Here is a 25,935-nt window from a genome sequence, read left to right as displayed (position 1 = left end):
TTTTTTTTTTTTTTTTTTTTTTTTTTTTTTTTACAAAAGGCAAAAACTCTACTTCCTTAGGACATCTTCCTGGTTACTCCTCATTCATTTTTTGTATGAATTTGAAGCTCATTAAATGGCCGATATCTGACCCGATTTTGCTACAGACACGGCAGTTCCAAAGCATCTGATCTACTCTCTCTTCAACCCCTCAGCAGAGCACCAGGCTCTTGGCTGAACCGACTGAATTGATTTAGAAATATGCCCGTTAGTTGTCTCATGCGAACATCCTTAAACGTATCCACAGTGTTAATATGACTTGCCGGATAATTTATACTCACATTATGTAACGAGTATACGCACATTTCAGGTGTGTGTATCATTGGACAATTATTGATATGTTTGTGCAGGGAGAAAACAGAACTTCAGGACGAATCCTAGGAGCAGGAAAGCCTCTGAATGTGAAGAAAAAATCGGCAAACCTCTAACTCTTTCTGGTTCTTGATTTCTTTTTAAGACTTGTCAGCTAAAGGGAGTTAGGAGGCTTGAACCAAGGCCAGCGTAATTTTTTTCCACCCAGAGCAAGGCTTCAAGCTGCCTGGCTGTGAAGGCTGAACACTGACAGTGGTGTTGGTTGGGCTGATTGCTCATGGGGGTGCTTCTTTAGAGACAGTCTGTTTGTCTGGAGGGGTTGGCCACATTTCTTCATGAAGTATTTGTCCTTCTTTCTTTTCTTTGACACAAACAGTTATGATATTAGTCTTCAATGACTGATCTCTGACGTCAGATTTTCCACAGGCTCAGATAACAGTTCTCTTTGTGAACGCAAGCAAATAGTTCAGGTGGTCGGTTTGCTACTGGAAAAAAAAAAAAAAAATCAAATATGCAAACTTGGGAACCTAGATGAAATCTCTCCGTTTCAAAGGATGGGTGTGATGAAAAATGAGATCGCCTGCTTTCTTGAGGCACCTCTGGGAGGAAAGCGTGAGAAACAGACACCCATGCATCCCAGGGATGACAGGGATGGGAGCTCAGAGCCTGTCCTGAGATTTCTCACCTGCCAAGCCTGGATGGAGTCCATCGCACCCTTGCAGGGGGCCAGCCTTGCCTAGCACGTGAGAGGAGGGTCAAGGCTTAGGACTAGATGGTACTGCAGCGATGAACAGGCATCGCGTTTTTGTTTTTGTTTTGGCCACACAGCACGGCTTGTGGGATCTTAGTTTCCTGACCAGGGACTGAACCTCAGCCCCCTGCCGTGGAAGAGCAGAGTCCTAACCATTGGACGGCCTGGGAAGTCCCGTAATTATTTTTAAGTAACTTAAAATCAGAGTGTGTTAGAACATTAGAACCAGATGGGACCGTAGAGGTTATCTAGTTTCCCAAAGTTCTGCAGGATAATTTTAGGTGCTCAGAAATATAAGGGAGGAAGCGTTCTACGGTCAAGTACATTCGGGAAATGCTGGATGTTGTAGAAGCTGCTGGTGCCCCGCTTCAGCACAAGAGACTGACTTCCAGCAGCCTCCGTTTGTGTCTCATTGTCTAAGGCCCTTCCTGAAGTCATGGAGGGCTGGTCTGTCCTTACATGGAGGGCTGGTCTGTTCTTACATAATCGGCCAGGGGGTACCAAGAGCTTGACACTGACCCCAAGCAATCCTTAAACTATAACTGGAGAGAGTTGGTGTATAAACACCCCAGCAATTTCACCCCTCAGGTGGGATAACTGAGGCATGTGCTCTACACTGCCTCCTTCAGTTTCCCCAGTGGGACCGAGGTCCAGTTGCCCTCAGTGGTAGCTGGCTTAATAATGCATCCTTCAAGGAGGTCTTCCCTTCCCTGTCTTGCTTCTCAATTTCCTTAGCTTTTTCCCCTTCTCTTCCCAAATCAGCTACTTGCACTCAAATCCTTGTCTCAGCATCTGCTTTGGGAGCCCCAAGTAAAATTGCTGGGTAAAGAAAAAATGAACAGATTTCTTTACTACAGAACTTTCCAGAGCCTTTTAACATGCTAATATACTTTGTGACTATCCGAGAGAGATTCAGTCTGCAGAATTTCCCAAATATTTGACTACAAAACCATATTTTTTCCCCCTACAGATATCTCTTGAAACCAGGACCCCAAGCAAAATATTTTGGGAGACATTCTCTTCATTTTACTGATGAGAATGTCATCAGTCTCTACATTTTACCGAGAAGAGGACTTTCCCAGGAGAGTCAAGGATTCATCTGTCTAAAGCATCGCAGCCAACAGTGGGAGAATTATGGTTAGAATCTTGGTTTCCTCTTCTCTCCTCACTACACAATTTTGCATCTGTGCATCATATCAGGTCAGCACAGTATCAGAGCTCTGAGGTCAGACCGTGGAGTTGGGAGTTAGGTCTCAGGGTTCCATCTGGTTCCATCGCCAGCCAGCTGTGCCTCTCTGCTTCGTCATTTACAATAATCTTTTGTCTTACCTTCTTCATATGTGAAACCAGGGAGTTAAGGTGGCTGACTCTTTTTTCCTGTGGTAAAATATATACAGCATAAAGCTTACCATTTTAACCACTTTTAGTTGCAGTGGCTTTAAGTATATTCACACTGTTTTGCAACTATCATTATCATTCATCTCCAGAACTTCTCCATCTTCCCAAACGGAAACTCTGTACCCATTAAACATGAGCTCCCCATTCCCCCACCCCTCTAGCCCCTGGCAACTACCATGTTACTTTCCCTCCCTATGCATTTGACTACTCTATGTACCTCATGTAATTGGAATCATGCTGTATTTGTCTTTTTGGGACTGGCTTATTTCACTTAGCATAATGTCCTCAAGCTTCATCCATGTTGTAACATATTGCAGACTTTCCTTCTTTTTTAAGGCTGAACAATATTCCACTGTAAGTAGGTACCACGTTTTGCTTATCTGTCTTTCATCAAATTTGGGAAGTTATCAGTCATTATTTCTTGATGTAATTTCTCTGCCTCTTTCTCTTCTTCCTTCTGGAGCTCCTACAATGTGTATGTTGATCTGCTTGCTGACGTTCCACAGGTCCCTTAGGCTCTGTTCACTTTTCTTTAGTCGTTTTTCTTTATGCTTCTCAGCCTCATGTCCTATCTTAAGTTTGCTGATTCTTTCTTTTCCCTGCTTAAATCTGCCTTTGAATATACCTCTAGTGAATTTTTCATTTCAGTAACCGTATTATTCAGCTTCAGAATTTCTTTTTGGTTTCTTTTTAGGTTTTCTATTTATTTTTTGATATTTCCATTTTATTTGGACATCATTTTCTTGACTTTCTTAATATCCTCCTTTTGTTCTTTGAGTTTTTTTTTTTTTGCGCTACACGGGCCTCTCACTGCTGTGGCCTCTCCTGTTGCGGAGCACAGGCTCCGGACGCGCAGGCTCAGCGGCCATGGCTCACAGGCCCAGCCGCTCCGCGGGATGTGGGATCTTCCCGGACCGGGGCACGAACCCGCGTCCCCTGCATCGGCAGGCGGACTCTCAACCACTGCGCCACCAGGGAAGCCCCCTTTGAGCATTTTTAAGACATTCTTTTAACGTCTTTGTTTAGTAGATTTGTCATCAGGTCTGTTTGAAAAACAATTTTTGTTGATTTTTTTCCCCTCTGAATGGGCCATATATTTGTGTAGAAACAAATATATGGCATGCATTGTGATTTCTTTTGAAAACTGGACGTTTGACTCTAATAATATGGTAACTCTACAAATAAAACTCTCCCCATTTTCCAGGGTTTCATTTTTTTTTTAATTCCTTTTTATTATTGCAGGTTGCCTCTGTGGGGCGAATTAGCCTGAGGTGTAAACTAAAGGTCTTCTTAGGTCTTTTCAGAGCCTTTCCCTGGGCATGTGTAGTTACTTTCTAATTTTCCCCATGTATGCAGCTGTTTTTGAACATCCTAGTCTTTAATGGCTGGCTCCCAAACAGGGAAAAAGAGAAAAACGAAGAAGGTGGGGGAAAGAGCCTTGCCTTTTGAATTCCCTGTTCACTTTAATGGGGGGGAGGGGCTTGCAACAATGGTGCAGGGGAGGTACAACAACAATGGCTGCCTGTCTCTTCACCTGCACCTCTGTGATCAGAAGCAGCAATTCCTGATCAGAGCACAGATCCCTGATATTTGGAGGACAGGTTCCTTTTTGCCCACTCTGGCTCCAGAAAGCTGTGTTTAAGCTACTTCAGGAACACATGCACAGCTGCCTGCGCATGGGTGGGGTTGGAGGATAGCTAGTTGCTACTACTGCTACAGGCTGAAACGGACTGAAATTAACTGCAATTTACCATCCAAGTCTGCCCCTGGAAGTTGCAAGCCTTCAATAGACACCAGACTTCCAAAATAGTTACATCAGGTAGCTTCTGCCAGTGCAATTGCTGTCTAGCTGAAGAGACAAATTCCTGGTGCTTTTTATTTATCTTTATGGAAGTATAGTTAATTTACAACGTTGTGTTAGTTTCAAGTGTACAGCAAAATGATTCAGATAGCCATCTATCTATCTACATCTTAACTCTCCATCTTCCCAGAATCCTCTCCTTGTGTTTAATTTTTTGAGGAATTGCCATATGTTTTCCATAGAGGCTGTACCATTTTACATTCCTGACAGCAAAGTGCCAAGAGTTCCAATTTCTCCACATCCTTGTCAGTATTTATTTTCCGTTTTTTTGATAGCATCCATCCTAACACATGTGAAGTGGTGTGTCACTGTGGTTTTGATTTGCATTTTTCTAATGATTAGTGATGTTCAACATGTTTTCATGAGCTTACTGGCCATCTATATATCTTTTTTGGAGAAATGTCTGTTCAAATTTCACCCATTTTTTTGGGTTTGTTTTTGTGGTACGCGGGCCTCTCACTGCTGTGGTCTCTCTCCCCCCCCCCCCCCCCCCGCCCATTTTAAAATTGTTTACTTTTGTTGTTGGGCTGTAGGAGTTACTTATAGACTCTGGATATTTAGCCATCTCATCTGCCTTCTTTAAAGCTTCCTTCCTGTCTTAACATTTATATATCTTAAAACCACACCTACTGTTAACTCAGTAAACCTTGCACTCTATCATAGATACCTTAGAACCTGGCTACCCAAAATGTGGTCCCGGACTGGCAGCATCAGCATCACCTGGGAACTTGTTAAAAATGCAGAATCCTGGGTCTCACCCCACATCTTCTGAGTCAGAGTCTGCATGTGAACAAGGTCCCCGGGTGATTCACGCAACATTAAATCTTGACAGGTGCTGCTCCGGAGCGCAGTGCGGCTGTGTAAGAGGTAAGGTGAATCGGGCGTTTGTATTTTTCAGTTTTTGATTCCAGAATTGTCCCGTCCCAGCAGTCTTGCTCTTTTCTGCTATTAAAAAGCAAGACCGGGCTTCCCTGGTGGCGCCGTGGTTGAGAGTCCGCCTGCCGATGCAGGGGACACGGGTTCGTGCCCCGGTCCGGGAAGATCTAAAAAAAAAAAAAAAAAAAAAAAAAAAAGCAAGACCAAGCTATGTAGTTCTGATGGCAAAGTCACGAGGATGTGACCCTTCTTAACCCTGACACGCTGAGATGGATATTTTTCTCCAGGGTTGAATCAGATCAATCTGTATGTCTACATCTTTTTTCTATATATTCCTCTTTTTTCCCCTTCTCCCTGCTCCAAAAATAAATGTAGCCAGTGGCTGTACCTTCTGTTTCTTTCCAGAAAAAAAAAAAAGGAACAGATTCCCACACTGGTTTTCAAAGGCCCATCTGACACTGTGTTTTATTTCTTAGCTGCTCCTTGTAAATTGCTTGTAGGCAATTCTCTTCAACCTCCAACTGGGGCTTTGTGCAGCAGAGGTGGTTATTATCTCAGCAAGCTAGTGCCATCAATCCATCCCTTCTCCCATGGGATCATTTGCCTTTAATGAGAGCACTCTCCAAGTGTCTACTTCTGAGCCGCTGGGGAGGGTGCAGTGGCCAAGGGTGAGACCTCTGTACAATAAACCTTCGAGTCAATGAGACTCTTCCCTGACACCTGTATGCTGCACACCCATCTGACATATTGCATTAGCCTTGAAAAATACCTTTGGCTCAGGTAGATTTCTGGAAATGACAGTAATGGACCTGATACCCATCTTAATAGACACATTCACCTTGAACATTGGCCAGCTGCTTCCTGTGTTCCCTCATGATGAATCTTGCTTTTAATGGCTTACTGAATTCCCACTTACTCAGTCTAAATTGTCTTTTAGTGATGTGAGTATTATCTTTGTTTATACTGATTTCTATCACATATAGCACACAGGTAGAAGGAACTTGAAACTAAAATATATAGTTAGCGTCTCACCATTCCTCAGCAGGAGTAAATCCAAAAGGAAGTGTTGCCAATTAAGGAAGTTCTTGGCCTCCTTAATCCATAGAAATTGATCAGAGGCCAGACAAGAAATTCAGGCAAGGCTTTATTGGGGTCCGTGCTGCAGCAGGAGGGAGTGAGGGCAAGTAACAGGTTCCCTGCTCCCTCACTCACTCGGGGGGTGGGGGGTGGCAAGCTGACCCCTTATATTGGGTGAGGATAGGGGTAGGTCCAGGGGTCGCGTGAGAGGGGTGGCTTAAGTGTTTTGCCCACCGCTTTGGGGATGGTGTGCGCATGGGGCAGGCACAGCACCCTGCTTTTGCTCCCAGCTGGCAGTTGTGTCTTTTTGTCCATAATTTGACCCAACTGTGCATTTTTAGTCCCTTATAGTTTCTTTGTATTTTGTTGCTCAAGGATACGTTTGTCCAAATGCAAACACTACAGCAGAAGGTGCCAGTTCCCAGGTCCCAGCCTGTCTCAGAAGGAAGTAGGAGGGAGGCATCTCTATGTGAACTGATACTCAGTGTTACTCAAAAGCCTCAGCCTCTGCCCCTGGGATGTCTCTCACAAAGGAAGGGGCTTCTTGGGGGAATGATGGTATATGCAGTGGATGTTGTATTTGACAAGCCAGCATCGGTTTTTCTCCCTTTGATTAGTCTAAGCCCATCACAGTGACCCTATTCTCCTGCTAGTGATAGGCTCTGGAATGGCACACGATGAACAAGGCCGGCAGTGATGTCTGGGGGTGGTGTAGGGGTGGGGACATTCTGGGAGAGGTTTCCTTGTTCTACAGAAAAATGCTTCCACTTTTTCTCCTTGACCTTGTCATGTCTGGAGAAGACACCTGGAAGTCCTGACACCTTGTTGCTATGAGCTTGAGGAGGAAGCTGGCACTGAGAACAGCAGAGCAAAGTTTGGACCTTGATGACACCGCCGAGCTGCTACTTCAACAAAACCTGAGACCCTCGGGCTTCCCTGGTGGCGCAGTGGTTGAGAGTCCACTTGCAGATGCAGGGGACACGGGTTCGTGCCCTGGTCCGGGAAGATCCCACGTGCCGCCGAGCGGCTGGTCCCGTGAGCCATGGCCGCTGAGCCTGCGCGTCCGGAGCCTGTGCTCCACAACGGGAGAGGCCACAACAGTGAGAGGCCCGCGTACCGCACACTGAGACCCTGACCTGTGGTCTCTCTGTTTTGTGAGACAGTAAATTTCCTCACTGTTTAAGTCAGCTTCTGTCAGGGTTTTTGTTTCTTGTAGCCAAAAGCATTCTGATGAATTCAGAGGGAAAATATGGACAGTGTCCCAATATTTCAGTGTTTTGGTTTCTTTTTAGTGTGCAGTGCTGTAAGTTCATGGCATGAAACAGATCCACATTCCAACGCGTACAGACGCGTACATCGCAATGCTGAATATAAATTAAATATGACTTTTAATCTGCACTTGCATTTAAACTACCTACCCCAGGACTTTTCTGCACTGACACCGATAATCGAGAGCTGGCTATTCTTTTTCCACTGAATTATGCACCTTTTAGGATGTAGAGGGGTCACTCTGGGTCCCGGCTCTCCAGTCCCAGTCTATTTCCTTTGAACTTGGCTGTGGGCCCTTCCAGGCAGGCTCTAAGCAGACTTAAGCATCACAGCGTTCACTATGTGTGTTTCAACTCCATCGCTTTACGGGCAGGAGAAAATTGATTTATAAAAGGAAGTTTTAAAATTACATTTAAACTTTAAATTACATTTAAGCTAACATTTAAGATTAAATATTAGTTCTTTTCTGAAGAGTTGGTTCCTGCATACGGTACACAATTCAGAGGCAGTGAAAAGAAAGTCTCCCCTTCACCCCAGGCTCCAGCCACCCAGTTCCCCTTCCACGAGGCAATCTTTGTTACTGCTTTTGAAAGGAAACCTATCTCCCTAATTCACTCAGCCTTCGGTTCAACTCAGGACGTGAACCTTGCTGATACAAAGGATATTATGGAAAGTTGGATAGAGCCCTAGACTCACTAAGATTTTGCTCTGGTCCTGACCTTGAGAGAACAGCTGAGCCCCTGACCTTGGTTATATCATTTGGGCTTCTTTTATGGAATGGGGGTAATAATGCCAATTCTACTCTTCTCATGTGCTTAGTTAAACTTCAGACGAGATACAACAGTCAAAGTTCTCTGGAAAGATAAAAAGGCAACAGCAGTTGAGTGGAGACAAATGAAAATAATTTACCCCATTGGGATCCAAAAATGGAATACACAGTTTTCTTTCACCTATTTAAAATTCTGTTTAATGCTTCAACAATTTCTGCACGAGCTGAAATAGAAATATAAAAATAAAGGATGATGCAATCTATTGTCAACAGGTTCTAACTAGATGGCATCACTCTGTTGGACCCCTTCTGAGGTACAGGAAGCTTTAGGATTTGGGTAGGTTTCCGTTTGTTGCTGTTGTTTTTTTGCAGTCTAGTCATTGAGTACTTTTGCACTGCAGGGGTAAAGGATGTTAAAGCAGGACCTGGTTTATACAATTTCTGGGTGGTTGCTATGTCCTGGAGTAGCATGGTAGCAGCGGTGGGTCAAGTTCCTGCAGTGGGTGTCCTGATCGTAGGACTTGAGAGTCCCCTTCCCCATGTGTATACCGTGCTGTATGTGCCTGGCAGTGGGGGTGGGGGTGATGAACAGGTACCACTGGGGGACAGGGTAGTGGCATCAGGACTCCCCATGTTGGGCCTTAAGGAGGGAACCATCGTTTGAGAGGAATTACAACTGGCTTCTGTTTCAACTGGAGGCTTTTAGGAACGATTCTGAGCTGCAAGGAAGAACTGAGGGAGGCTGAGGAGGGAAGCACCCAGGGCTGCCAGGGCTTCGCTGGGTTGGGGAAATGAGGGTTGACCGGCAGGGAAAAAGCCAGCATTGTGAGAAGCCGACTGCCGGCTGCTGCGGGAGGCCCACGGCTGGAATGTGGTCCTCGTCGGAGAGATGTGCTGTGTTTATCCTGGCTGCTCCCCGGCAAATCCACGCTGAGGCCCCGCCGCGGGACCCTCCGGTATGAAAGGGCGCTTCACCCCTGCGGGGCCCCTCATTGGCCTCCTGGCATCTGTGGTTCATCTGTTTAGACTTCGAGCCTGACAGAGACACTGTCCCTTTGTGGGTGACTTCTGTGGCCGAGAGAGGCTCTCATTCTTTTTAATTTAATTTAATTTTTTCTGAAAACTCCAGCTACTGCTCTAGGATTGGACCAAGATTCTGTGGTTGCCATGGCAACGTCACCTTCTCTTACCTGAGAAGAATTCCTTTTTCTCAGGAGGCACGCAAGGCCTGCAATCCCCACCCCCAGCCCAGGTCGCTGTGGTTACAGATGGTCATTTCTGGAACGCTGGGGGTGGGGTATTCCATGGTCCTGATTGACAGTATCATTCCTGTTGCTTCCCTCTGTCCACTGCCCAGGTCCAACCTGAACATGATAAGGTGAATTTTGCAAAATGGGGCTCTGACAGTTTACCTCCCTGCTTTTACATCTTTCCTTTTCCAGTTAAAGTCAGTAAACTTTGAAACAGTATGGCCTAGTGATTAGGCTCAAGGCTCCAGATTCAAGGTTTTGAGCTTGAACTGCAGCTTTGACATTTACTAAGTCTATCCCCTCAAGTAAGGTTCTGAGTCCCTCAGTTTTCTTACCTCTAAAATGGGAATAATAATTGTACTTTCCTCACAGGACTTCAGTGAAGATAAATCAGGATTATGTGTGCAAAGTTCTTGGCACGGTGGCTGGCACGTAGTAGGAACTCACAAATAAGGTGTTTGCTGTTATTATGATGTGTCAGAAGCTGTGCAAGGGAATTTTAGGCTGAAACAACACAAAGACAGATACCTGCATCCACACACCATAGCCCGATCTAGCCTTAGGGCGGGCATACATACCCAGCTTCATCCATACTTGCCCTGGTTTCTAACTGTTTCTGGTAGCTGGATCATCAGTTGCTCTCCATCTGTTTGTCGACTGAAAAAAAAAAAGCACAACCTAAAAGTTGAGATTGATGTTTTATTCAGTGGCCAAATCTGAGGACTTAAACCTGGGCCACAGCATCTCAGGTAAAGCTGAGAAACTGTTCCAAAGAGGGAGGTGGGGGAGCCAGGATATAGAGGAGTTTTTGCAACAAAACCAGGTGGTCGGAACATCAAAAGGTTACTGTTAATAAAGGAAAACCAGATATCTCAAGTTAAGGAATTAACGCTTTTCTATGTATGGGAAGATGCAAGAGTGTGGGCTCACTGAAATCATTCCTTTGATACGCACCTCGGCTCTCTGGGCCCAGCATCCTGTGTTTTCTCATCCTGAGTTTCCTCAGGGTGCACCACTGTGGGTGACGGTAGTGGCTGACTGCTAGATGGGCTTGGCAGTGGGCAGCCCATTCATCTCCATCCTGAGTTCCTTCAGGGCTCACCGTCCGGGAGGCTGTAATGTGGTGGCTGGATGGCTGCAGCACACTTTGTTTACCCGTATGGCAGGCAGTATTTCAGTTCTCATGTTCTTGGACTGCACATGCCCCCATCCTGGCTTGACCTTACTTTGGGAACTGCAGCTCTTTCCAGAATCCATCCTTACATCCTTTTTTTTTTTTTTTCTGATTCAGATTCACTGCTGGCAAGATAAGCCTCCCCAGCCGAGTTTCTATTGTTCATGCTGTTGGACATGCATGCCTATAAATAAGGCTCTTGTTCTGGGCTGATGTGGTCAGCTCAGCACCTCTCCAGACGAGTCTTGCTGACTCTCTCTTGTCACACAACCCGTTCCCAGTGGGTGTGATGCAGGCGCTCATGCCAGTGCATCCACTGTCTCAGCACAGAGCCACACTGCTCAGGAATTGCCCCATTCCTACCCTGCCACTGAGTTCACCCCAGACCAAGGCAGATGCCTCCTAGTACCCTGGTCTTGGCTCCTTCTTGTCTGATAAAATTTCCCATGAAGCTTTGGCGGCGCTTACAGAGATCCTATTCTTCCCTATCCAAAAGGCTGCCTTGGATTCAATCCGGGTGAGAACCAAATCTCATCTGACAGACACCTGCTGGACCAGGTGGGGAGATGAGCCAATCCTAGTAGCAGAAACACAGTCCCCTGCCAAGCCCCAAAGTTCATGCAAATAGCAACACAAATAATCTACTATCATGTCTACCCTAGTATCTTATATAGATCTATGTTATGAAGTAGGAGAGTCGCGTGTAGCTATTAAGTGCTTGAAATGTGCTGGTCTCAATTGAAAAGTGCTTTACGTGTAAAATACGCACTGTGTCCTTGAAGACTTAGTACAAAAAGTAAATGATCTAATTCATATTTTTACATTGATTACATGTTGAGATGATAATATTTTGGATATATTGGGTTAAATGAAATATATTATTAAATTAGCTTCACCTGCTTATTTTTACTTTCTAATATGGCTACTAGGAAAATTCAAATTACACGTATCTCGTGTGTGTGACTTACATTATTTTCCTACTGGGCAGGGCTGTTCTAGATTGTAGTTTCTCTGCAATAAGTTAAGGATCAAGGAAAATATATGTGACTCTAGGTATTTGAATCAGAGAGGGATTTAACCAGGGAATTGGGGGCTTACAAAACTAAGACTGGAGGAATGAAAATCACCAGCAGGGGTGTGGGTGTGGGGGAGGAGTTTTCCTGACTTTCAGATCCACTGCTGGCTTTCAGAGAATCAGGAGGTACTGCTTAGGGCAGAGGTCAGAAAAGTGCAAGAAAAGGCTGTTGATGGTCCCAACTGCTGCACAACACTTGGGTAGATAGTTGGTAAGAGTTTCGCTGATTTCTGCAAAAACTCACACCTGACAAAGCCCATGTGTCCACTACTTGTGCTGGAGGAAGAATAATTGGTCCCCTCTCACCTCCCTTCTGCCTTCCAAATCTCATGCAAACACACCTCGTTGGCAGAATGCAAATCATATCCAGGATCCTGAATGCCATGGATCCCAACCTTCCAACCCTGTGATATACAGGGGAACCAGAAGGAGGTGTATGCTATTTGTTCCAAATAGACAAAAAGCAAAACAAAACAAAGTAGTCTCATATTCAGCACAATCCTGGAGTAGACTCATATTCACCCCGGGGTCCAGCAGCACACATAGGTGTTCAATAAACATTGAAAAAGCTATTCTTGTGCGTGTATATTTTTGTTGGCTCCAGCATTTTGCTATTGTAGATAATGCTGCAATGGACAGTTGCATGTATGACCCTTCCTGTTTTTATTGATATATTTTCTAGGGATAGACATTGAGGAGTGGTCTTGCTGAGAATTGTCTAGTTTTGTCATGTTGCTTTCCAAAAGTTGTACCAATCTATAGTCATACACATATTATATATACAAGAATTCTGTACGGAGGATGGCTTTTTATGTCGATGTCACCAACCTTGTGTGTTAATGTTGTTTGCTTATATTTGCTCTAATTTAGGATGTATGGGGTGATCCCAGTTTTCTTTGGCTTGGATACTGGTGAGACAGTTAGCAAAAGGGTTACGGATGGGGCTGATTTACTTGGATGCAGATCACGATTTCTTTCATCTTTGAAGGCCTCTAGCTGCCCAAGAACTTGGTCCAGTTTAAGCCTTTCCCGCTGTTTTATGTGTCCTCCCTTTAAGATTAACTAGAAGGAGTGGCAAACTTTGAATCATTGAATCATTCTTCCCTTCTCCTAGTGAGAGTTAAGGATAATTACACAGACACTTAACATTTGTCTCAGAGAAGGAAATATTAAATGGTACCAGCTAAATGAGCCTTTTATTTTCTTCCCTGCGTCTTGCTGTGTTTCATGATGGAGACTCGCATAGTGATGGCTTATGTGTTTATGAATTATATTCTAAGAACAAATGCATTCCTTTTTTCTCTGCAAGGGAGGCTTTAAAGGATACAAAGACAATGCAGAATTGGACCAGAGAAGGGTTTGTGTTTCCTAACCTGTAAAAGGGGATAAGTAACAGGATACCTCATAGGGTTGTCTTGGGGATCAAATAATTTAATACACAGAAAGTGCTTTTCAGTGTGCCTGACGCACAGCAAGTGCTGGGATGGTGGCTGTTTCTGGAACAGGTGAGGTGATGCGTGTTCCTGAACCTGAGCGCTAATGCTTTCAGTCACTTTACCTTTTTTCTTTTTTCTTTTTTTTAAATGATCAGTAGCCAAGTGAAGAGGCTGTTGGCACTTAGCTGGGAAATACAATTATCTGTAAAAGTCCTGTGGCCATTTTAGGGTTTATGAGCAGGAAGATGTGTGCAAGGTGCCTAGAATTACAATGTGTTGAATCAAAGAATGGCTGAGCTGGCAGGGGTTTTTGACATATTTTTTGAGATCATAATATAGATGAAGAAATGGAGGGCCATGAAAATGAAGTGAAAGACCCAGGATATTTTAGCCAGTCGATGGCAGATCTCAGAGTAGAAGTTGCATCTTCTGACTCACAGACAGTATCTTGCCTGTTCCACAAGGGCACCACACCCAACAGCGGGCCAACGTCATGAGCATGAACCATCTGGGGTGGTAGAGGAACATTGCCTTCCCTAGGCCAAAAAAGGGAAGAGATGCTGTTTTGCTAGAGATCCAGTTTCCTTGGAGCAGTGATTCCCAGTTTTTAAAAAAAAATTTTATTGAAGCATAGTTGATTTACAACGTTTCAGGTGTACAGCAAAGTGATTCAGTTATACATATATATATATATTCTTTTTCAGATTCTTTTCCATTATAGGTTATTACAAGATACTGAATATAGTTCCCTGTGCTATACAGTAGGTGCTTGTTGTTTATCTATTTTATATATACTAGTGTGTATCTGTTAATGCCAAATTCCTAATTTATTTCCCTTCCCACCCTTCCCCTTTGGTAATCATAAGTTTGTTTCCTATTTCTGTGAGTATATTTTTGTTTTGTAAATAAGTCCGTTTGTATCATATTTTAGATTCCACATATAAGTGATATCATGTGATATTTGTCTTTCTCTGACTTACTTCACTTAGTATGATAATCTCTAGGTCCAACCATGTTGCTGCAAATGGCATTATCTCACTTTTTTAATGGCTGAGTAATATTCCATTGTATAGATATACCACATCTTCTTTCACCATTCATCTGTTGATGGACATTTAGGTTGCTTCCATGCCTTGGCTATTGTAAATAGTGTTGCTATGAACATTGGGGTGCATGTATCTTTTCGAATTAGAGTTTTATCTTTTTTGGATATAGGCCCAAGACTGGGATTACCGGATCATACAGTAACTCTATTTTTATTTTTATTTTTTTTGCCACACCACGTGGCTTGTGGGATCTTAGTTCCCTGACCAGGGATTGAACCTGTGCCCTCAGCAGTGGAAGTGGGGAGTCCTAACCACTGGACTGCCAGGGAATTCCCTATTTTTAGTTTTTTAAGGAGCAGTCATTCCCAATCTTTTTGAGAGTGAGGAATACTTTCTAACATCAATAAATTTCATAGAAGCCCCCACTTCTAGTATGATATAGACATCCAATGTTAGAGAAAGTGTACAATAATACTAGCTACTGTAAACAGACCAGCACTTTACAAAGGAGAAGCATTCAAAAAGCAGTTGTACCTGCATTATTTATTCAAACTCCAGGTAATGATTGGATGGCATTTAGAGTCATGGACACTCTGCAATAACTCCACAACCTCCTTGGATGACTTTCACATCCATTATCATGGGTGGGGGGGTGGGCAGGTTGTAGCTGTCTTCCTTTATTTTCTGAGCTCCAAAAGGAGGGAACTAATATAGGGATAATGTAACAAAAACAAAAAGGAGCAGCAGGCTAAAACATTCTGGTCCTCTCTCTAAAATGGTCCAAGGCTAGGCTCTCAGCTACAAGGAGTGAGGCTTGAGTAGGAAAACACGCACACACACAAAGCTCTTTCTTGTTCTTTCTTATAAATGCAATGGTAAATTGATACCCATTGGGGAATGTTGGTCTCAATAGTCTGAGCGCCAAAGTATTTGGGGGCAGTTAAGGTTCATTAACTGTGGTGAAAAACACAGAGTGACAGTCAGAGCTGAAGCTTTGCAGCCAGACCTGTACATTTTCTGAGATTAGATAATATGCATATGACAGAAAGAGATTCAAGCCGCAAAATCCTGCCTATCCCAGGGCAGAGCTGGGAAATGTGGAAAGAGAAAGAGTTCCTGGGAAGTGGTTCTGAAGGGCAGACACCTCTGCCTCTCTGGAGCAGCTGTGGGGCTGCTCTGCATCGGTGCAGAAGGACGCATGGTAGATGTGGAGCCCTCACTACTGGTCTCACCTGGGGTCTCCGTGGCAGCGTCGTGAGACTAGCCATCAGGAGGGGCTTCTGGGGATGGCAGCATGGGTGCCGGTGGTTCCTTTCCATGAAACAAGCATAAAACTAGAAAAATTGTCCAGAACAACCATTTCAAAGCACTGTAAAATGACCAAAAGCACACAACAAATTGAAAAGCTTTTATTCTTGAAAAACTGCTGGAGTTTCGGGGAAGCACAGCAGGAGTCTGTGGTCTCCTGGCTTGGAGCTGCTTCCATGCCCTTCCACCAGCTAGACTGGCCAGAACTGTGCTTTTAAAAGCACATGAAATGGACAGTTTTGCTTCCAGAAATGATAGAGTCCATTTGGGGTGTGTGTGTGTGTGTGTGTGTGTGTGTGTGTGTGTGTGTGTGAACCTGTGTTTTTGCTGGCTAAAAGTGGAGGACTCTGTTGGGAACGAATGAGGAAAGCCTGTGATTTTGCTAGCCCAAGATTTTGTTCTTGGTTGGAATGAGTGGTGGCCCTGACAGAAATTTAATGGGGAAAGTCCTAGAAATGAAAAAGTGCTACAGAGAAGCTGAGAGAATTCTCCACGTGTTCCTGGACTGGGAAATAATGAATGCATGGGGGAGACCCGGGAGAGGGAACACTGAAAACCAAGGAGAATTGACACCTTACTGTGACTTTCAATGTGTTTCTCAGCGCCACACAGATCTATCGGTAGAAGGATGGAGACCTGGCCAGGTGACTTCCGGTCCAGCACTCATCCCACTGCCCCGTGGATCTGAGACACTGAAGAATCTCGAGGCCATGAAGTGATGCTGGCTGTCAGTTTAGCTACCTGTTGTCTTGAGTGCATTAATAGTGGTGCTGTGGAGGTGCGATAGAAAGACAGAATAGGGCTCTAATCCCAGCTCTATCTCTTACTGTTTGTGTGAATGTGTATCTTACTCAATCCTTAGAAAAGTCTGGTGAAATAGGCATCTTTACTCTCCCCATGTTCCAGGATATGGTGATATGCAGAGCTTTTTAATCTGTAAAAAAATGTTTTTTGGGTGAGGATTAAGTGCTGTAATGGCTATAAACTATCGATACCTAACACATGAGAGGTACTCAATAAATACTTTTTTCATTGCTTGTTTGTTTTTGTTATTGTTATTGTCAAAGATGCAGAAGAAGAAGATGCATGTTGATAAACCCAGAGAGCTTAAACCCCCAGACAGTCAGCAAGAAAATCATGAGATGCGGGTATGAAAGCTGTGTTAGGTGAGACATCTGCAGGACCTCTGTATTGTTTTTCTATTGCCGCCAGAATAAGTCACCACAAATTTAGTGGCTTAAAACAGCACAAATTTATTATCACACAGTTCTATAGGTCAGAAGTTTGGGTACAGTGTGGCTCGACTAGGTCCTCTGCTTAGAGCTTCATAATGATGAAACATGAGATCAGCAAGCTCTTTTGGAAGCTCTGGGTATGAACACACTTCTAGGCTCATCCAGGTTGTTGGTAAATTAAGTTCCCTGTGGTTGTAGGACTGAGGTCCCTGTGTCCTTGTTGGCTGTCAGCCAGAGGCCGATCTTTACAAGAGATCCTTGCTAGAGGCTGCTTGAATTCTTTCTCATATTTTCCATGTGGTCCCCCTTCCAACCACAGGGGATCAAGTCCCAATTATGCTTAGAATTTCTCCAACTTCTTCTGCTGCATCTCTCTGATTCATATGATGACATTAGACCCACCTGGATAATCCAGGCTAATCTCTGTATTTTACAGTCTGTTACCTTAATCACATCTGCAAAGTTCCCCATTCAGAGACTCTGGGGATTAGAGTGTGGAAGGGGTGCATTCTGCCTACCACAGCCTCTTAGGGGAGAGTAGGCAGGGGCAAACCCTTGGCACAGGAAGCTACACTCATATGAAATCTGGAGCAACTAGACGTTAGGGAATGTGACTATGTGTAGATTGGGTTGGTGAGGCCGTCTCTAGTGGACCCCTGCTTTTGTCCATCCAGTATGCCTTTCTTTGGTCAAAATGCCCCTTCTCATTCTCTGTGGCTTTTATGTGGCTGCCATTCACAAGATTCTACCCACTTGGCTACAGGATTGATCCAATTTGATTCAAATGGATCAATTAGGTCATCTCCTCCCAGGAATTGACTCCTGTGTGGAGACACACAGGCCCTGGAAGTGACTAGGGAGGATTCAGGGAACGTCCACCCCCTAGAGCTCGCTGGACCGGACCTGATTCAGTCCTTCCTGGAGCTGGCTGGTTCAGCAAAACTTCAACAATGGAACCTACTAAGAATTCTTTCAATGCATCTCTTTTCTGGCTGAAGTTACTCAGAGTTGGTTTCTGTTGTTTACACCAAAGAATCGTAACTGATACATATACCTACTGTCCCTCCATACCATGGCTACCACCATCATTATATGAAAGAAATTTTTTTCAGGTCTCCTTGGTCATAACTATACTGGGAACTAATTGCTAACACAGTTTCTAACCTCTGTAATGCAGCTTCTTACCTGTGCCATGTCTTTTTAACACTTCCTTCGTGAACCCTGTTAAACCTGAAGCAGACATAGAAAAAAGAATTTAATAACACGTAATGCCTCAGAAATCAAGTAAGTTACATGAAAGCATCAGCCAGCCAGGCAGAAATCACCGCTACTTTTAACCTTTTATTACCTACCACATATGAATTACAACCACACAATGTAATTCTTATTCAAGACGGTGGCCTGAATCACAAAATTTCAAATATGAAATGTACTCTTTATTTCAGCAGGAAAGTAGCAATACAGCCAGCCTCCTTGTTGATTTTTTTATGATTCAGTGCTTTGAGGGGTAAGCTTAAATTACAAGGCACATTCACTCCTCCAGAATGCCTCGTTCCCTGACCACGAAGGGATGAATGAGGTGTTACAGTAGGCGAGAATCAAGGTTTGAATTGTGCACAAGCCACGGACAGTTGTATTTCTGTCATGAGGACTGAAGGCAGTGTTCTGAGAGGCTCACATTTCTTCTCGGAGGGTTGAAGGAGGACATAACTCCTCTAGCCTTGGGTGGGCCCACGATTCTTTTTTTTTAAAGCAGAGGGAGTTTTATTATTTTTATTAATTAATTAATTTATTTTTGGCTGTGTTGGATCTTTGTTGCTGCCCGCGGGCTTTCTCTAGTTGGCGGTGAGTGGGGGCTACTCTTCGTCGCGGTGCACGGGCTTCTCATTGCTGCGGCTTCTCTTGTTGCAGAGCACCGGCTCTAGGCACGTGGGCTTCAGTAGTTGTGGCTTGAGGGCTCTAGAGCGCAGGCTCATGTGGCGCATGGGCTTCGTTGCTCTACGGCATGTGGGATCTTCCCGGACCAGGGATTGAACCTGTGTCCCTTGCATCGGCAGGCGGATTCTTAACCACTGCAATGCCAGGGAAATCCCTGGCCCCCAATTCTTGAAAGGTTTAGGATCTGATCTGGTCGCTTGAAAGGCAGTGACTTTGGACGGGCAGGAAAGTGGCCCTTGCTTGGTGCACTTAGGAGAAGCTTTGATGGGAAGAGTACAATGTTGTTTGATCGTCTCTGAAGAGTTACAGCCAATTGAGTTCCACCCAACTTCTCTCAAGGTCAGACATCCAGCGCTCAGTTTGGTTCTCTGTGAAGATTAGGATGCAGTGACTCTGCCTGCTGAGGTATCTGCCAGACCCCCTCACTATGCATCTTCAAACTCCAGGAGCCCGATTTCTCTAAAGAAGAAATGTGGAGAAAGAATTCACTTTTCAGTCTAATTTCCCTCTTCGCCAGGAGAACAACCTCTCAAAGGCAATTCAGTCCACTAATAATAGTAATACAGGCATCGTAACCACATCCTGTCTTAATGTCACACTGCCTTTCCAGAGAATGAGATGCTTTGAAGAGCCCCTCTTATTCTAGAAGTCAAGGCGCCATCCATCGCTCCCTCCTGAACTCCCAGGAGGCTGAGTGCAATTAACCTGAAAGGCTCTGATCTTCACAAAATCGTCCCCACGCACTGTGATCTTCTCAGGGCTTGTAAATGGAGGTTTTGATGCTACATTCTATTGAGAGTTTTTCTTTTCTCCTCCCTTCCTTCCATTTTCTTAAAAAAAGGCTTTTTTTTTTTTTTTTTAAGAGCAGCTTTAGGTTCACAGCTAAATTGAGAGGAAGGTATAGAGATTTCCGTATACTTCCCGCTCCCACACATGCATGGCCTCCCCCATTAACATCCCCCATCAGGGTGGAACATTTGTTACAACTGATACGTCTGCACTGACATACCATAACCAGCCAATGTCATTAGTCTACCTTAGGGTTCACTTTTGGCGTTGTACACGCTATAGGTTTGGACAAATGTTTCATTATGGTATCAGACAGAGTATTTTCACTGCCTTAAAAATCCTCTGAGCCCTACCTATTCATTGCTCCCCTCCCATCCAGTCCCAAATCTTCTTATTGTCTCTATAGTTTTGCCTTTTCCAGAATGTCATGTAGTTGGAATCATACAGTATGTAGCCTTTTCAGATTGGCTTCTTTCACTTAGTAATATGCATTTAAGTTTCCTCCATGTCTTTCACGGCTTGAGAGCTCGTTTCTTTGAGATTGAATAAAATTCCATTTTATTGTCTGGATGGACCACATTATCCCTTTACCTACTGAAGGGCATCTTGGTTGCTTCCAAGTTTGGGCAATTATGGATGAAGCTGCTATGAACATCTATGTGCAGGTTTTATGCAGACGTAAGTTTTCAACCCTTTTGGGTAAATACCAAGGAGCACAATTGCTGGACTGTATGGTAAGAGTATGTTTAGCTTCGTGAGAAACCACCAAGCTGTCTCCCAAGACGGCTAGACCGTTTTGCATTCCCACCGGCAATGATCAAGTATTCCTGTTGCTCTACCTCCTTACCAGCTTTTGTTGTTTTCAGTGATCCGAATTTTGGCCATTTGTGGTATCTTATTGTTGTTTTAATTTGCAGTTCCTTGAAGACATGTGATGTGGAGCGACCTTCCTTCCTTCTTTGCTTTCTCCTTCCCTCCCTGTGTCTCTCCCTTCCCTCCTTTTCTTCCTTTTTCCTTTTAGTAATATGCTTATAGCCATCTCCCAGGCAGCTTCTTTTCAAGTTTTTCAGGATGCAGTGGTACTTTTCCAGTCTTGGGGGCTCTCAGCTCTCCTCTGGCAGCCTGGGCAGTGACTCAGCAGACTCCTAAGTGCCCTGGTTGTATTGTTTTCCTCCACTGCCACGAGTCCCAGCACTCCATTCCTTTAACACAAAGGCATTGCTATTGACCAGTTTTGAAGGGAAATTTATTTTCCTCGCCCTCCTAAACCACAGGTTCCACACCTCCTCCTCCTTATCTTCATAATCGTCTCAGTAGGATGTTCAGTTAGGGCTGAAAGCTCTATGTTTAATTGACAGTTTAAGAGGCTGGCAGGTTGCTGCTCTAATGTTCATTTCACCTGTTCGTTAATTTTTCTAACCAGCAGGCACTGGCCTTCAGGTGAGGCTTTCCACAAGGTGCTGAGTGCCGATGCATCTCCTGGTCGGCCAGCCCTCTCTGCTGGGCACTCTCGGCGTGGTCTCTGGGAGAGGTCATCTGGAGGGAGCCTGTCTGCGGGGCACCGTCCAAGGGCTGCGGCACTTTGAATCCGGGTCTCCGTGAGTCCCCTTCAACCCCACCAAGTGATGTGAGAGCAGGAAGAAGCCCTCCAGACACCACTACTCCTGCCCCAGCCCCCAGCCCCTGGCACAGAGCCTGGCATAAATTCTGCAAGATGAAGCGAGATCTTTCAGAACCCGGAGCCCTGTGCTCAGAGCACTCAGTGCAGGCTTGTCCTTCCAGAGCCTTCTCAGTCTGGTACCTTCCTCAGGGGCTTTCTCTCGTGCTGGAGCTGGACCTTTTGTCTGACTAGGGCATCTCTCTTCGGTGTTCCTGGAGGGCTCTGTACTTCCCGTCACTGTATCTGAATTTCCTCTGTGTCTTTTCCTCCCAGTGGCAGCGAGTTCCTCAAGGGCAGGAATAGCCTTTCTCATTTACATCCCCAATATCTAGTACAGTGCCCAGCCTGTTATAAACACAGGTGAAAAATCCCAAGGGTGGGGGAGGGAGAGAAGAAGACGAAGGAGTAGGTGGGGGAGGAAGGGGGGGAAGGGAGCGAGGGCGAGGAGAGGAAGGAAGAAACTATGGGTTAGGCACCTAGTTTCTGTCCTTTCCAACTAGTCTGATGGCTAATTGCCAATGTAGCTCTAAAAGAGAACTAGTGGCTATACATATCCCTATGGATTTGAGTTTCCATCCTGAGAGCGGGTGGTATTGGATTCTCTTGCTGGGAGGTGGGGCTCTTGTCTTAGAGCTGTGAGGAGCCACCTGATAGATCATTAAGACCAGGGTTTTTTCTTCCATCTCCTTGGTCTCAGTAGTTATTGTTAGTAACCTACTCTGATCTAAAGCCCCTCTTTGAAGTTGGATACCGTGGGTGTTTTACATTTAGCCTTTATCAGCAACCAGTTGGTTCCTGGTAATTGCAAATTATTTGAGCAAGGGGTAAATTGTGTAGCAAGAGCCTGAAAAGGTCAGGGAAGTTGTGTCTAGAAGGATGCAGTAGAAGGATTAAGAAGCTTCACTTGAAACATTAACTTTAGACAATCACTAGGCCCTACTTAATTAAACTGGAAGAAACGCGTGTCGTATTCAGTCCTTCTGTAATGAGTGAGCTGGGGTAGAGCTCCCCGGTGTGAGTGCTGTGTGCATGTGTGTGCACGTGTGTGAACAAGATTCAGCCAGGGCTAATGCCGTGTGCCAGGCCCTGGTCGGACCATGTGGTCATCAGGTCTAGAAGGCTGAGTGGTCAGTGCCCAGGCTATGCTAATGATTAAGCACAACGACCTTCTCCAAGCTGGGAGGCCTCAACATGTGGCGGAGCCAAGGAGAGGACTACAAATGCCCCCACTTCTCCTGGAGAAAAAAACTTCTCTCTCTCTCTCTGTACCACCCCTGTCGGAGTGCCAAACACACAAGCTCAGGGGCTGTGAGTCCCCATGACCCCTGTGCCTTTCCCAGGGTAGCCTTTTCTCTCTCCCTCTTGCCCCTTCCTCTATTTCTGTCCCTGGCATTCTTTGCCTCCACCTTCTCCTTGCTCTTTTATTTTACATCTTTTACCTTTTGTCCCCCTCTGTCTCCCTGAGCCCTCTTTCCTCGCACGGGGTCAGCTGCATCCCTGGGTCATGCCACCTTCCCCAAGAAAGGAGGGCACAGCCTGCTTCGAGGTCTGACGGCACCCCCTGCCCTGCCTGCCCCCTTCCACATGCTGCTGACTTTCTAGGCCAATGCCCTGCCCCAGCCCCAGCCCTTCCCCGCTCCCCCCGACACGGTCCACAGCGCTAGCCTGGTTATTTTCTTTTGTTTCCATGTGCCAGTTGGCACTCCCTGTCTTGGTGTCAGCTCTTTAGAGGCAAGTATCACACCATCACTTCTTTTTGGTTCCCCTCGCAGCCTGGAAGGTGCTTTGAAAAAAAACACTTGTGTGTTGACCGGTTGATGCAGATACTGAATTAGCAAACCTTGGGTCAGTCCACTTCCTGCAGGGCTAAGGTCAAGGCCAGGGTGAGAACAGAGCCTCTGAGCTGAGTTGTCTTCTCTGGCAGGTCCATGGGGAGGATTAGAATGGGGGCCTGGGGGCCCTAGGCTTTGGAGCCAGAGAACCGAGGGATTAAATCCTGGCTCTATCACTGATCAGCTGGGGGACATTGGGCAAGTGATCCCACCTCTCTGAGCTTCAGTTTCCTCATCCTTAAAATGGGGATTATAATAGCCTCCTGGTTGCTAGGGAGACTAGATGGGATGATGCCGTAGAGTGTCACTGTGTGCTGTATTCTTCTCTCTCCCATTTGCCGAAGGCAGGGACACAGGTGCCCAGTCCTGAGGCAGCATCCCTGGGGTGCTGTCTGTACAAACCAAGAGGGAATACGTGACGGGCAAATGGAGGCATCAGACCCAGGCCCAGCTGGCCGGGGCTGCTCACAGACACCCTAGGATGTTGGGAAAGTTATTCTGACACCTCAGGGATGGATGACAACCTGCTCTTGTTCAGACTCCTAGTCTGCTCCCCTTCATCAGCTTCCTGGGGGCCTGGGAGAGTGCAGACAGCTCTGGTGTCCGTGTGAGAGGCGAGGAGCTGGCGGAGATGCTGGCCCTCGGTGGCTCGACCACTACTGCAAGATGGCTCTCCCCTCACCTGCTAGAAGGTCCAAGAGGACCTTACAAGATCCACATAGCACCTTCCTCTAGTTATCACCTGGATGAGGCTGCAGAGCTCCTGCAGCTGATAAGGTGGAGCATGCCCACCTGAGAAGCGGATCCATCCTGGGTGCTTGGTTACAGCCCATCCCCCCACCATGTTGCGGTGATTCCAGAGCATAGAGGTTAAGAGCAGGCACTTTGGAGCCACTAAGACGTCAGTTCAATCCTTCATCGACTGACTGTCTCTCTGAGCTTCAGTTTCCCCATCTGAAAAATGGGTATGATAACACCAACCTCATGGGCTGATCATGAAGATAGCATGAGCTAATGTATGCAAAGCGTGTAGTAGAGGCCACCAAGAAGGCCCTCCACAGAAGGGACCGACCTGCAGGCACCACGTTGCATGGTCTATTGCCTGGAAAGAATGTGGAGGAAATGGAAGAGCTTCACGAATAGGCAAATGATGGCGTTTGGAGCTAAAGCTGAGAGCGCCCCCCTTTGGGCTGGTGGACTCTCTGCGTGTAGGGTTGATGGTCTTCCATCCGAAACTCCTGAGGGGTCGTGGGGGACACCACAGGTCAAATGTGCACAAGGGTCTGGTCATCACTGGTTTGTTGGAGCGGCTGAGTTCTCCCGCTGTGGGATGTTGATGTACCTGAGACGTGAAACGGAGCGCGCACCGACATCATTTTAATAAGGCTCAGGCCCTTCCCCGGGCACCCCAGGGTCTCCGCTGAAATCGTTTTGCTGTCAGAAGCTGACATTATAACGACATTGCAGGAGAGACTCCGTGGGAAATCACCGCTCATTACCTTCCAGGCAGTTCGTGCACCTGCAGAAACCAGACTCTTCTGCTCTGCTCCACAGCATCCGGCGATTGACGTGATCCCCTACATCAGTTCTGTAGCTGAGTGGACTGAGGTCCCAGAAAGCCAAAGGCCTGAACTGGAAAATATCGAGCAGGTGACTCGTTAAGCCTTGAGTCCAGGACTTGAGCCCAGGGAACAGCCGGTGCGTGGCTGATCTTATTGGCCGTGAGGAGGCCGGATTGGTCGGTGGCCTCATTCAAGGCCAGTGTGAGAAGGGAGGGGGAGCCCCTGGGAGTATTTTCCACTGAGGATCCTTTGAGTTTTTAAATGTATTTATTCTCCCACCCAGCTCACTTTGATTCTTCATCTGATTCTCACCATCTGATGCTACAACTTTCTTCTGCTACCTTCCATTTTGTTCTATCCAAGGTGCTTGAAGACATGTTTCCTTCTCTGCAGGTACTCCTCACTCTATCCCAACTCAGCAGACGGCCTTGCCTTTGGTTCCCTGAGAAGACCAAGACTCATTGGAGTGATCTCTGGTCATCTCCCTTACACTTCACTACATCTCTGGTTTGTCACCTCCCCTCCATGTTTCCAATTTCAGAAGATGAGGCAGGCCTCCTCTTCAACAGAACCAGCCCCTGATGGCATCCCTTTGGCGTGGACCCTGGGTTTTCTCCTGTAGGCTGAATTGTCTCTCTTTCTCTCCATTGGGTCCATCTTAATCAGTCACCCACATCGGTTGCCACCGCATTTTCACCCCAAAGGCCCCTCAAACCCTCAATGGCTACCTCTCCTAGGGTCTACTCAAAGGGACCCCTGAAGGTCAGAGGTGTCCCTCCAGTGGTCAAGCTGCCCCACGCTCATCCCTTAGAGCTCTGTAACCACGGACACTCTTAATAACCCATCTTCCATGACACCCTTTCCTCCATGACACTCAACTCTGAGCTCTCTCTGCCCTTCTGACTGGTTTTGTCTCTCATTCAATTATGTCTCAAAGCTGTATCTCTAGTTTTGACTTATTTTCCGAGTTCTGGACTTGTATCTCAAACAACTCCCAGAATCTTTCCACCTGGGTAGGCTTCCAACACCTCACAAGCGATGTGTGGGCAAAGCTGAGCTGTCTTCTGTGTCTTCATCCAAAGCACAATTATCATGTCGAGGCAGGAAAACGAGTGGCTGAGTGTGAAAGCGCTGAATCAGACTGTTTGTGTTTGAAGCCCGCACGTGACAGAGGCCGAATTATCGAACCTCTCTCTGCCTCAGTTTTCCCATCTGTAAAATGAGGATAATAGTAAAACCGACCTCATATGGTTGTTGTGAGGATTAATTGAAAAAATG

Source organism: Neophocaena asiaeorientalis, unplaced genomic scaffold (assembly GCF_003031525.2).
Source record: "Neophocaena asiaeorientalis asiaeorientalis breed wild unplaced genomic scaffold, Neophocaena_asiaeorientalis_V1.1 scaffold271, whole genome shotgun sequence".
In the NCBI taxonomy this organism is placed as follows: Eukaryota; Metazoa; Chordata; class Mammalia; order Artiodactyla; family Phocoenidae; genus Neophocaena; species Neophocaena asiaeorientalis.
This window is presented reverse-complemented; position numbering follows the sequence as displayed.